General features: G+C 42.3%; 1 long non-coding RNA gene across 1 annotated transcript; it reads left to right on the forward strand.

Annotated features, from left to right (window-relative positions):
- The first annotated feature begins 257 nt into the window (after window positions 1-257).
- On the forward strand, window positions 258-10479 carry LOC107109233. The gene is made up of 3 exons (XR_001482471.1): window positions 258-359; window positions 1059-1096; window positions 10222-10479. It is a non-coding gene; the product is annotated as an uncharacterized LOC107109233 (long non-coding RNA).
- Window positions 10480-10569: the final 90 nt, after the last annotated feature.

Genomic DNA, 10569 nt, shown 5'->3' on the forward strand with positions numbered 1-10569 from the left:
CTTGAATGTTTCACTCTTTGGAACTGAGGCGACTAGAGAAGCATTTATCCAGTACACACTCATTCTCCAGCATGGAAGGGCTTTGGGTAATTGTTGTTTGTCATTTAGTTTTATGCCTGGTACTAATTATCAGTTTGTCATCCTTGACTCACAGGGGCTCTTTGCTCTCTGAAAAGGATATATCTCCCAGCTGACCATGGAAAAAATGTAACATGAAATTCATTCCTTTCCTGATAGCACCAAAGATGAGAAGCCAGCAAGTTGGAACAACTTGCCGAGGAAGTCCTGTCATTTCCAAAAGGAAGTGTGATTCACTCTGCAGGAAATTTTTCGGAGCCTGAATCAGAGCTGTCGAGGAAGTGAGTTCTTGGATAGCTTAGCCTGAAATATCACATGACTTGGGGTTAACTGTGACTTCTCCAGTGAGTTCTTGCTGTGACTTTGTGCAGAACAGTTAAGTGGTAGAAGCTCAGTTTACAAGCAGCAGCAGCAAAGAAAGAGACAGGCAATGCAGCTGCAGAGCAAGTAGAAACGCAGCACCAAACACGAATCCTTGAAAAACAATATTACTTAATTGTTGTAGTGCCAAACAGATTTAAGAGAATACATCTCCAAATATTGTTAGGAGGTGCACATGAGAGACTATTGCTTCCCACTGATGAGAAGCAGAAGTGTTAAATAAACAAAGGCTCTAGATTATAGAACTTAAAATTCAAAACACCACACTACAAAATCTTCTGAAGGGGGGGGGAGTACCACATTGCTTTTTGGTCTGTGGGGTCACATTGATCTGGAGGAGTTGGCAGGAGGACTTCTAAAGCTCTAGAGCATACTCAATATTTTCCTACACTTGAGTGACATCAATTGCACTGTTGTGTTTCATGTCCACTTGCAATTTTTCTTTGTTAAGTGCAGTGTTTACTTCATAATTGTTAGGGTCTCTTTACCCCACCTCATTTGCATTAAAGTGAGTAAAATTAGAATATTAGTCAAAATTGACACAGGCTTCCCCCCCCCCTTTAATTTTAATTAATTTCTCCCTGGTGTCTTTGCTGCAGATCTCCTGCAGTACTGTCAAAGAAGACTGCTTAATAAGGTAAAGCTTTTTCTTTCTTTGCTGCTGCTGCTGTTCTCAATAAAACTCACAGAGTGTTTTCTTTGTGATCCATTTGATCCCCATTCCAAAAAGTGCAGTAAAGTGCTTCCCTTCATGGGCAAGGATTTTAAGGACTACAGACCATGGTAACAAAGTCTGGGTTAATTGATATGACCTGTGGGTTTCCTTTTTTTTGCTCCTGAGGAACTGCAGGCATACACTTTCTCTCCCCTACAATGTTGGGAAGTTTCCAGAGGTATATCAAGCCAGTCCTGGGGCACAAATAAGACACAAATGAGTAACGTACTGAAAGCCAGTCCTGGGGCACAAATAAGACACAAATGAGTAACGCACTGAAAAAACCCAAACCAAACCAGGAACTCTGAATGTAACTTAAATCACATGAACCAGTCCTTTAGCAGGCATGCTGTAATATCAAGGTTTAGAGTAACCTATCTAATGTTCTGCTCCCATGAACCAAAAGTTCCTGTGCCAGTGCCTTTTCAGGGGGTGGCACAGGAGAACGTTCTGAAGATTTCACTCAGAAAATGTTCTGGAAGCCCAGACATGAACAAGACCCTCATAATAAAAGGGGTCTACTAGATTTTAAAGAATGTTGGTTGATATATAAACCACAGAGCTACAGCTCCTGTAGCCGGTGAGCAGGAGACTTCACTTTATATTGATTCTGACACTTGGTACTAAATTTCCCAATCTGTAATATGTCAGCAACAAGATGTCTGATAACCAATAAAAAGAACTGAGCACTTAAATGCTGACAATAAGATTCGCTTCTTCCTTTTTTCCTCTGGTTTGGAATGGTATTTGTTGTGGTGAAGTTCCATTTCTCAGCATTCAATACACACGGTTTTGTTACGAGGCAGATGCGATACTTGTGCTTTCTAAAATTTCTGGAACTGCCATGTTGAACACAGTTGCACAAATCCCACACAGCCTTTTGCCAAATACCTGTGACATGACATAACTTGTCAGAAGTGGCATAATCTCTCAGCCTTACCCATGCCATTTTTAATCTGCTAAAAGACAGATTACTTTCGTCCCATGAGAGAACTTCACATAGTTTAAAAAAAGGAAGTGGCAAACACCAAGCAAGCTTCCCCCCCACCCCCAGCCTTGCAACATTTCTCTGCCATTTCATACGTCCTTTGGAGAGTTATCTATAAGGGATGTACAGTCATCTTCTAAAGTGCACATCTTCCATGACCACTTTCCTGATCAGTTAGGTATGTATCCCATGTGTGGATCCACCAGGTGCCAAAATGGGAGCAAGGACAGGGCTGGAGGGATCCCTACAGACTGATGTGAATTCTAGGATGTGTCGGTTAAGTCCTGCTTTTTCAAATATGAAGATTTGTTTTCCCAAAGCTGGCTGAGACTAAGGTAAATAAACATATAAATAAAGCACAGCCCTTAGTCTAAACTGGATTTCAAAATGCTTTGAAAAAAACAGCAGCAATTAAAATGACAACCGTCTATAACCATCTTATTTATTTATTTATAATATTTCTTCTTCTTTTTTTGCCCCCCGAAGGGGATTTTTTTATTTGTATTTTCTATAAACTACAAAAAACTTCAACTAAAGATTGAAAGGGGAAGGGAAACTATGCCCTATCACTATAACTATGGGAAATGGGAAAAGGATAGACTAGTACATAGAAACTACTTGGTGGGGAAAGGAGACCACTATTCTAAACTATATCATCTATTGGTTTGGGGAAAGGAGAGCTAATACATATCATGATCTTATTAGCTAAAAATAAGGCTTATTTACCTAATAATTCAAGTTTGGTGTACAATTTAATTCATTGTAGTATTGCTTTAAGAGTATGCATTTAATAGCTTAGCACAAATTCTGCCTTTAAGAACTATTATTCTTGTTCTAGAGTCTTTTCTTCCTGCGTTTCTTCGTTTTCTTGGGTTTAGGGGCGGCTGCTCCTTTCTCCGATTCTGATGCTTCTGGTATTGTGTAAGTAGTGCTTTTTGAATCCTGTGAGTAGGATTTTTCTTCTTCATCTTCTTCCTCCTCCTGATCCGGTTTAGAGTTCTTTTCTTTCTTTTTATATTTCGGATTAAACACTTGATCCATAAATTTTTCAGCTTTTGGAACAGAGTCAGTTTTGTATTTTTTATCCAAGTAATTAAAACTCAGTCCTTCCAGGAATAACCATCTATATGGTACTCCCTTTTTTGTAGAGTGAGAGTAAGCATCCTGTATAGTTTCCTCCATTTTCTGACTTCAAAGGGAATGTCTTTTAGTATTTTTATCTCTTCATTCTTAATTTTTAAAGATTTTCCCATTGTAGATTTTAGCACCAGTTCTCTGGTAGATCGTTTCGTGAATTTTAGGTAGGTTTCCCCTGGGAGTTTATTCTTTTTTATAAAGTCCGGGTAGCTCCTGTAGGCTACATCCATCTCTTTCACAAGGTCTTCCTGTTTGTAATCCATTAACGGGGCCAAAGCCTCCACCAAAAGTTCTTTTAAGTCCTCGTTCTTCTCTTCAGGGATCCCATGGAAGCGTAGAACATATGTAGATCTTTCCAGCTGGAGCTGTATTAATTGCATTTTATCGGAGGATCTTTCCTTCTCTGCTTCATCTACTCTTATTCATACTCTCAGTCTGTTTTTCCATTTTTTTCAATTTTTTTTCAGTTACTGAGGTTCTTTTATCCATTTTATTCAGTTGTTTTTGAACACTGTCCAGTTTGGTGTTGAGGTTAGTCATCTGTTCCATTAGGGGGTGCAGTGCATTTGCTAACAGTGAAGAAAAGTCTGTAGTTACTTCCTGGTTCTGGGAAGGAGTCGTTGGTATGTTATTTCCGGTCACCAGTTTTTTCTCCGGCACCCTCCGTCCTCTCCCAGCCATAATATCAACAAGAAGTAAGTTTCCCAAAACAAGACAAAAGTTATGCAATTTAAATCCACTTTGTATATTTTGGCAGTTTTTGCCTTCGCTTAACTTCTTATGCGCTTATTTTAGCTTTAAGTCTTTTTATTTCCGATTTAAAACCGCTTTTAAATCTTTTTCAAAAAGGGGGGGAGTGCTTAGTCCCTCTCCCTCCACGCTTCAAACTTAGGCGCTTCCAATTACTACCAAGGTCAGTTTGCTTTTTCACCTAAGCTTTGCTTAACTCACAGTTTGGAGACCTGGAGATCTTTTGGAAGCATTTTAAAGTTTTGATCATGGTCGCTTGCTCCAGCAGTCATCTCTAAGTGTCATATAGGCTCCGTGGCGACGGTACCTTTTGGGGATAAGGTGAGCCTCAATTCCTTGGCTGTCATCTTGGAAGAGGCTCTCCTTAGCTCCCCAGGCTGAGGGTCTCCTACAGAGACCCTGCAGAGGCCTGGGACGAACTTGGACCCCTCCTGTTGGCTGGGTCTCGGCGCGTCCACATCAGAGCGAGATGAGACGCGTCCGAGAGGCGAAACACTTAAACCGGAAGTCCTATTTATAATATTTCTGTGCTGCCTTTCCACCCAGTACAGGATCCCCAAGGCAGCAAACATCGGGCCATTAAAAACATTTTTTACATTAAAACAGTGTTTAAAATACAAATATATATAAACCATTTAAAACAATTAAAGAAAACATATAAACACAAACAGGGAAGAGGGCTAATAAGTGTTAATGAGGGAATGCCAAACAAAACAAAAAGTCTTCACACGAACACACACCCGGTGGAAGACAATGATAGACAGACAGATGATTCTCCCTCAGGAGAGAGTTCCAAAGTTTTGGCACCATGACTGAGAAGACTGTTTTTCAGCTTTCTGCCCATCTAGCCTCAGATGGTGTAAGCACCGTCTCTGCAGGTAACCAAAGTGGCAAGGTAGTTTTATATGATACTGGGTGATCATTAAGGTATGCTGGCCTAAACCACATAGGGTTTGAAAAGACAATACAAGCACTTTGAGTTGGGCCTGGAAGCAAATTGGGAGCCAATGCAGGTGGAACAAAATTGGAGTGATATGACCCACTCCAATCAACATTCTGGCTACAGCATTCTGTACCCACTGTTGTTTCCAAACAGTCTTCAAGGGCAGTCCTATGTAGAGTGCATTGCACTAATCTGATTTAAATGTTACCAGGAATGTATTGCAGTGACAAGATCTTTCTTGCGTAGGAAGGGCAACAGCTGGGTCATTAGCCAAAGCTAATTAAAGGTGCTCCTGGTCACCACTGCCATGTGTTTATCCAACAGGATTCCTGGCCCCAGAAACACCTCTAGGCTACAAATCTGCTTCTATAAGAAGAGTGCAGGCACATCCAAAACAAGACACTTTCTAATTTCTGGGTCAAACCTCCCCCACCACCACCACCAGTAGCATCTTGTCACGGCAGGATCAGGGGGCGTGACACAAGCAAGCAAAAGTCCAGGAACAGTCCGAGGTCAAGCCGGGCAAATCAGGTAGCAAGGTTCAAGCAGGTTTAAATCACAGTCCAAAAGCAGGGTCAGACATACCAAAGTTTCAAGTCCATCAATCACAACAATACCAGAGGAGTCAGAGATGAACGCAGGGTCAACAAAGCCAAAGGTCAAAAGCCGAGGATCAAGCCGAGAAGAATTCCACAAGGTCTGGAGCAGAGATGCAAGGATTCAGGTCCTGAACAAACGACGTTGCCAGCACAAATGACTGCTGGCAACAGACTTGCATATATACAGTGCTAGCTAATCAACTCATTAGCTAGCCAGGAGTGAGGACAGGATCCTGTCAGTAATCAGGGCTAAGAGATCTTCTGGCACGCATGTGTGCATTCTGCCTTCGCTCTCTCAGCTGTTGTCTTCTTACATTCCTGAGCCTTGTTACAGGTGGAGGCGAGTCTGATGATGAATTACTGGGCTGCAGCAGAGACTGATCCCTTGCAGGTGTTCCCTGGGAGGCTCTATCCTCCTCACCACTTAGATAGCTTTCAGCTACAGGATCCAGTCTTTGCCTTTCTGCTGCAGTACTGTCCTCAGGAGCCTGTTCAGGGTCCTCAGGAGCCTGTTCAGGGGCATCAGCAAAGGCAGGCATGACATCAGCAGGGGCAGGCATGACACATCTCTATGTTGTCAGGGTTAAATTATAGCTTATTAGCCCTCATCCATTATAGCTTATTAGCCCTCATCCATTCTGTAGCTTCTCTTGGATTTCCTGGAAGTGCAAGATAGAGCTGAATGTCATGTACATATTGGTGGCCATTCTCCAGATGAACTCACCCAGAAGTTTCATGATGTTAAAAAGCATGGGGGACAAGATGGAATCTTGCTGGACTCCATAAGCCAGACCTAGAGGCTGATCAGCAGTCCCTTAGACCACACTCTGAAACCTATCTTCAAGTAGAACCAAAACCACTGCAAAACAATGCCTTCCAGTCCCAACCCTGAAAAGGTGGTCCAGAAGGATACCATAATCAATTATGATGATGATGATGATGATGATGATGATGATGATGATGATGATGATGATGATGATAATAATAATAAACCACTGAGAGGTCCACGAGAATTGACAGGGTTTCATTCCTCCATCCATCACAAGGTGCAAGTTATCTACCAGGGTGACTAAGGCCAATTCAGTCCCATAACCAGGCCAGAAACCAGATTGGAATGGATCCAAATAATCCACTTCATTACAGAATCCCTGAAGCTGACCAGCCACCACTCATTCAATCATCTTGATAAAGAATGGTACATTTGAGACTGGAAGGTAGTTATTCATCTCTCCTGGGTCCAGAGTAGGTTTCTTTGTGTGCAGACTGTCTGCTTCAAGGCAGGAGTGACCACCCTCTCTCTCAAGGAGGCATTTACTATCTCCTGGACCCAGTCTGCCAGCCCCCTGGCAGATTTAAGTAGTCAGGACAGGCAAGTGTTGTACAAGCAGGTGATAGTTCTTAAACATCCAAGAATCCTGTCCACATCTTCAAACTGAACAGCTGAAAGGTATCCCACACAACTGGACAAGTCAGCATCGTCTCCTGATGTGGAGTGCAAGTTAGAAGGAGTGTGAGAGATTTTATTTGCAAAGTGTTCAGAAGAATGATCGCAGTGGGCTGCAAAGCAGTAAATTCCCTCCCGTAAGCCAGAACCCAATAGCCCCCCTGGCTGCCTGGGACAGTTCTGCAGGTCTGTACTGTGCAGATGTGATGGTGGCCAAGACATGTTCTTTCCTTACAGCCATCACTGCCATGGAGTAGGGAGAGCTCAGTTATTAAGACCTTTTGTACTTCTGGTTAGCAGTCACATGAGTCTGCTTTGATGGCTGAGGATGAGTTGCTGCGAGAGTATTCAACCTTATCTTTCCATCTCTCTTCCATGATTGAAATAGCCCTTCTGAAGCCAACATCACCTCTGTGGAAAGAAAAGTACGAGTATGATATTTGTGTCTTTCTCTCCCCACCCCCCTACTGGGCTAATATTATGACCTGAGGGGGCTATTTAAACTCCTGAGGCATGGTAGGAAATTCCCCTTTCCCACAATGATTCACTAAAGATCAGGGATGAGTTGTTGGGGGGGAGATACTACTTAATCTTTTCATTATATGCATCTTTCTATGAGAGTGCTAACTGGGTCCTTAAAAACCTGTTAGAAATTCTAATATTGGAACTCTCATGCAGTGCACGGTTTGGCCTTGAGTCTTCAGAAATTTCTCCTTAACCCACACCTTATTAAGGTTAGCTTTTGGTGCTGTTGTGGCTCTCATCTAAGAGAAACAGTTTCTTTGTAACTGGTGTCAAAAAAATAAGGGAGACAGGAGAATCTCACAATCCTTTTTTCTTCTCTCCCTTTTCTCTCTCAACCTGTTCCCAGTGAGATGCTCACGCTGCCCTTTCTTGTATCAGAGATGCCATTTCCTAGCACCCTTAAAGGGTTCTCTGAACTTCTGGTTACTGAACCACAAACTTTGGACAACAAATCAGCATTTTTTCCCAAGGATTCACTTTTAAATTGGGTTCCAGGCAAGATTTTAGCTCCAGGTTCAGTTCTAGTTTGCTGAAAAAAATAAAACTCTTTTCTGGACCACTTTTTGATTTTGGATTCAAATGCAGTTCAGCTATCTGTCACAACCTGGTGGAGCATAGCTTTGAACAATGCCAGGATGGTTTTTGCACAGCTTAAGTGGAAGCTGGTGGATCATAGTAGATGCCTTAATTTAAGAATTTAGTTTTCCAGAACAGCAATACTCACCAGGTTAACAGATTAATTGTCCAAAAGGAGAAATGTTTCCAAGTAAAATAATAGAAGAATGCATGTATAGGGAAGGGCACAAACTTGGCAGTTCTTATTCTGGTAGTTGTGGAGTAGAGCATGCTCTCCTAACCTCTCCTCAATCTACTTCATCAGGAAAGCCAAAAACTGTAGCCATTTGTGGGGAAAACTTGGCAGAACTAAGATGCAGAAGCCAAGCTATGGAATGTGTTTTTCCAGCAGCAGCATCTGGGCCCCTGGTTAACTTCCTGATTGATCTCCTGCCTGAGAGCAGAAGCCAGCCACAATAAGTGCAGAAAGCAGTGGGAAACAGGGAGGCTTGGACATCTATCTCTTTATAAAAAGCAATGCAAATACAGAGCACACTGCCAAATTGCCTGCAACTTCAAAATTCAGCTGGGAAGTACATCTTTCTGTAGATTGCCATGTGGAACAGCCCTTGGTTTGTTTTTGTATCTGCACCAGCAATAAAACCAAAGATGGTAGCTTCATTCAAAGAAACAGTCTGGCAACTTGTAAGCTCGGAGCCAAATTCTAGGATTCTATCTCATTTGGGTTTTCTTTTCTCATAGGTTGCATGTGGCTTTCAGCTAATTTTCTGAAGCAGCCTTATCATAACCACCAAGGAATTACACAGCCCATTTTAAGACACACACCCCCAGCCACCATATTGTATTATTTCTTTGGGAGCCTTCTTGTACAGTATATATACAGAAACTTTTGTCACATACATACTATGACTGTTGATATTAATGTTATATATTGTGCTCATAGCGGCAATACAATACCCATGTATTGCAAAGAAAAACTACTTTGTTACAGCCATTTGTAGCTTGTTAAACCCAAATATATTTGATATCTCTTCGTTCAAAAGGCATCTCACTGTGCAGTACTTGCTTTTGTTCCGCATTGTGATCTACATGGAAAGAACTGAGCTGTGTAATTACACATGTAGATGGTCCTCCTTTGAAGCATGGGCTGGACAGCCTCTTGGCCCTTTCCAGCTCCGGGACTGGATAAAATAAATTCATAATGGTAAAATTTCCCCTGTGTCTTTCTGCACCAGGTTTGGGTGGTCATGAGAAGACTCCCTTTTGTAGAGCCTCAGTTCATGGCTGCTGGACAGATGTCATCCTTCACACAGACTAAGACATCCAATAAAGGCCATACTGGATTATAAGACAAAATGGAGGAGGAGGAGGATTGGATTTATACCCTGCTCTTCAGTACCAGAAGGAGTCTCAGAGTGGCTTACAACCCCTTTCCCTTCCCCTCCCCACAACAGACAACTGGTGAGATAGGTGGGGCTGAGAGAGCTCACTCGAGAACTGAGAGAACAGCTCTGAAAGAACATATGACTGACCCAAGGTCACACCAGCAGCTGCATTTGAGGAGTGAGGAATCAAACCCAATTCTCCCACATTAGAGTCCACGCTCCTAACCACTGCACCAAACTGGCTCATTTAACCTTTTCCCTTCCTGCCTCTGTCTAATCAAAATCCTCCCTCTCAAAACTTGTTTTGTCTTTGGCTACTTCTGCACTGTCATGTTTGTCACTCATTTGTCCCTATTGCTTTGGGTCCCCCCCCTTTTCCACATTGGGGGGGGGACATTCTGAAGCAAAAGGGACACACAGTGACAAAAATAACAGTGCAGAAGTGGTTACTGACAAGGCAAATGAAATGGACACATATGATTTGTGGGGAGAGAAGCAGCATTCCTCAGATTAAACAAGCCTAAGTATTGAGCTGTAACCAAGTCTGCCTGCCTATCTTCCCTGATGCATGCACTCTTTCTAGCAAAAACTTGCCATCATAAGAACAATAGATTTCCTAACAAGTGCAAATAATGCAGTAGTTTGCTGATCATTTCCTTCATGTCAAACCAATGTATTACTTTAAGGTCTTGTCTTTCAGATGTACCCCTGATGCAAGTGCACCATGAACTTCAAAGTGCTACAACATCTTTTAGAATCTGTCTGCACTTGAGGCCGCACAATTTGTCAACACCATAAGATGAAGCCAGGCACAGCATCAAGAATCTTCCCCACATCCAGTTATCTGATTTGCTCCACTATCATTCCCCCCGCACACACACACTTCAGCAGAAATCAATGTATGACCATTTCATGGTACAAATGATCATGTCTCATGTGAAATCCAGGGGTCGTTTCGTAGAAAAAGAGCTAGGGAAACTCATTAGCATAACTCATTAGCATATGCCACACCCCCTGACATCACCGGAAGTGTGTCATAAGGCCACAC

This window comes from Gekko japonicus, unplaced genomic scaffold, assembly GCF_001447785.1.
Source record: "Gekko japonicus isolate JY-2015 unplaced genomic scaffold, Gekko_japonicus_V1.1 scaffold4, whole genome shotgun sequence".
NCBI lineage: Eukaryota > Metazoa > Chordata > Lepidosauria > Squamata > Gekkonidae > Gekko > Gekko japonicus.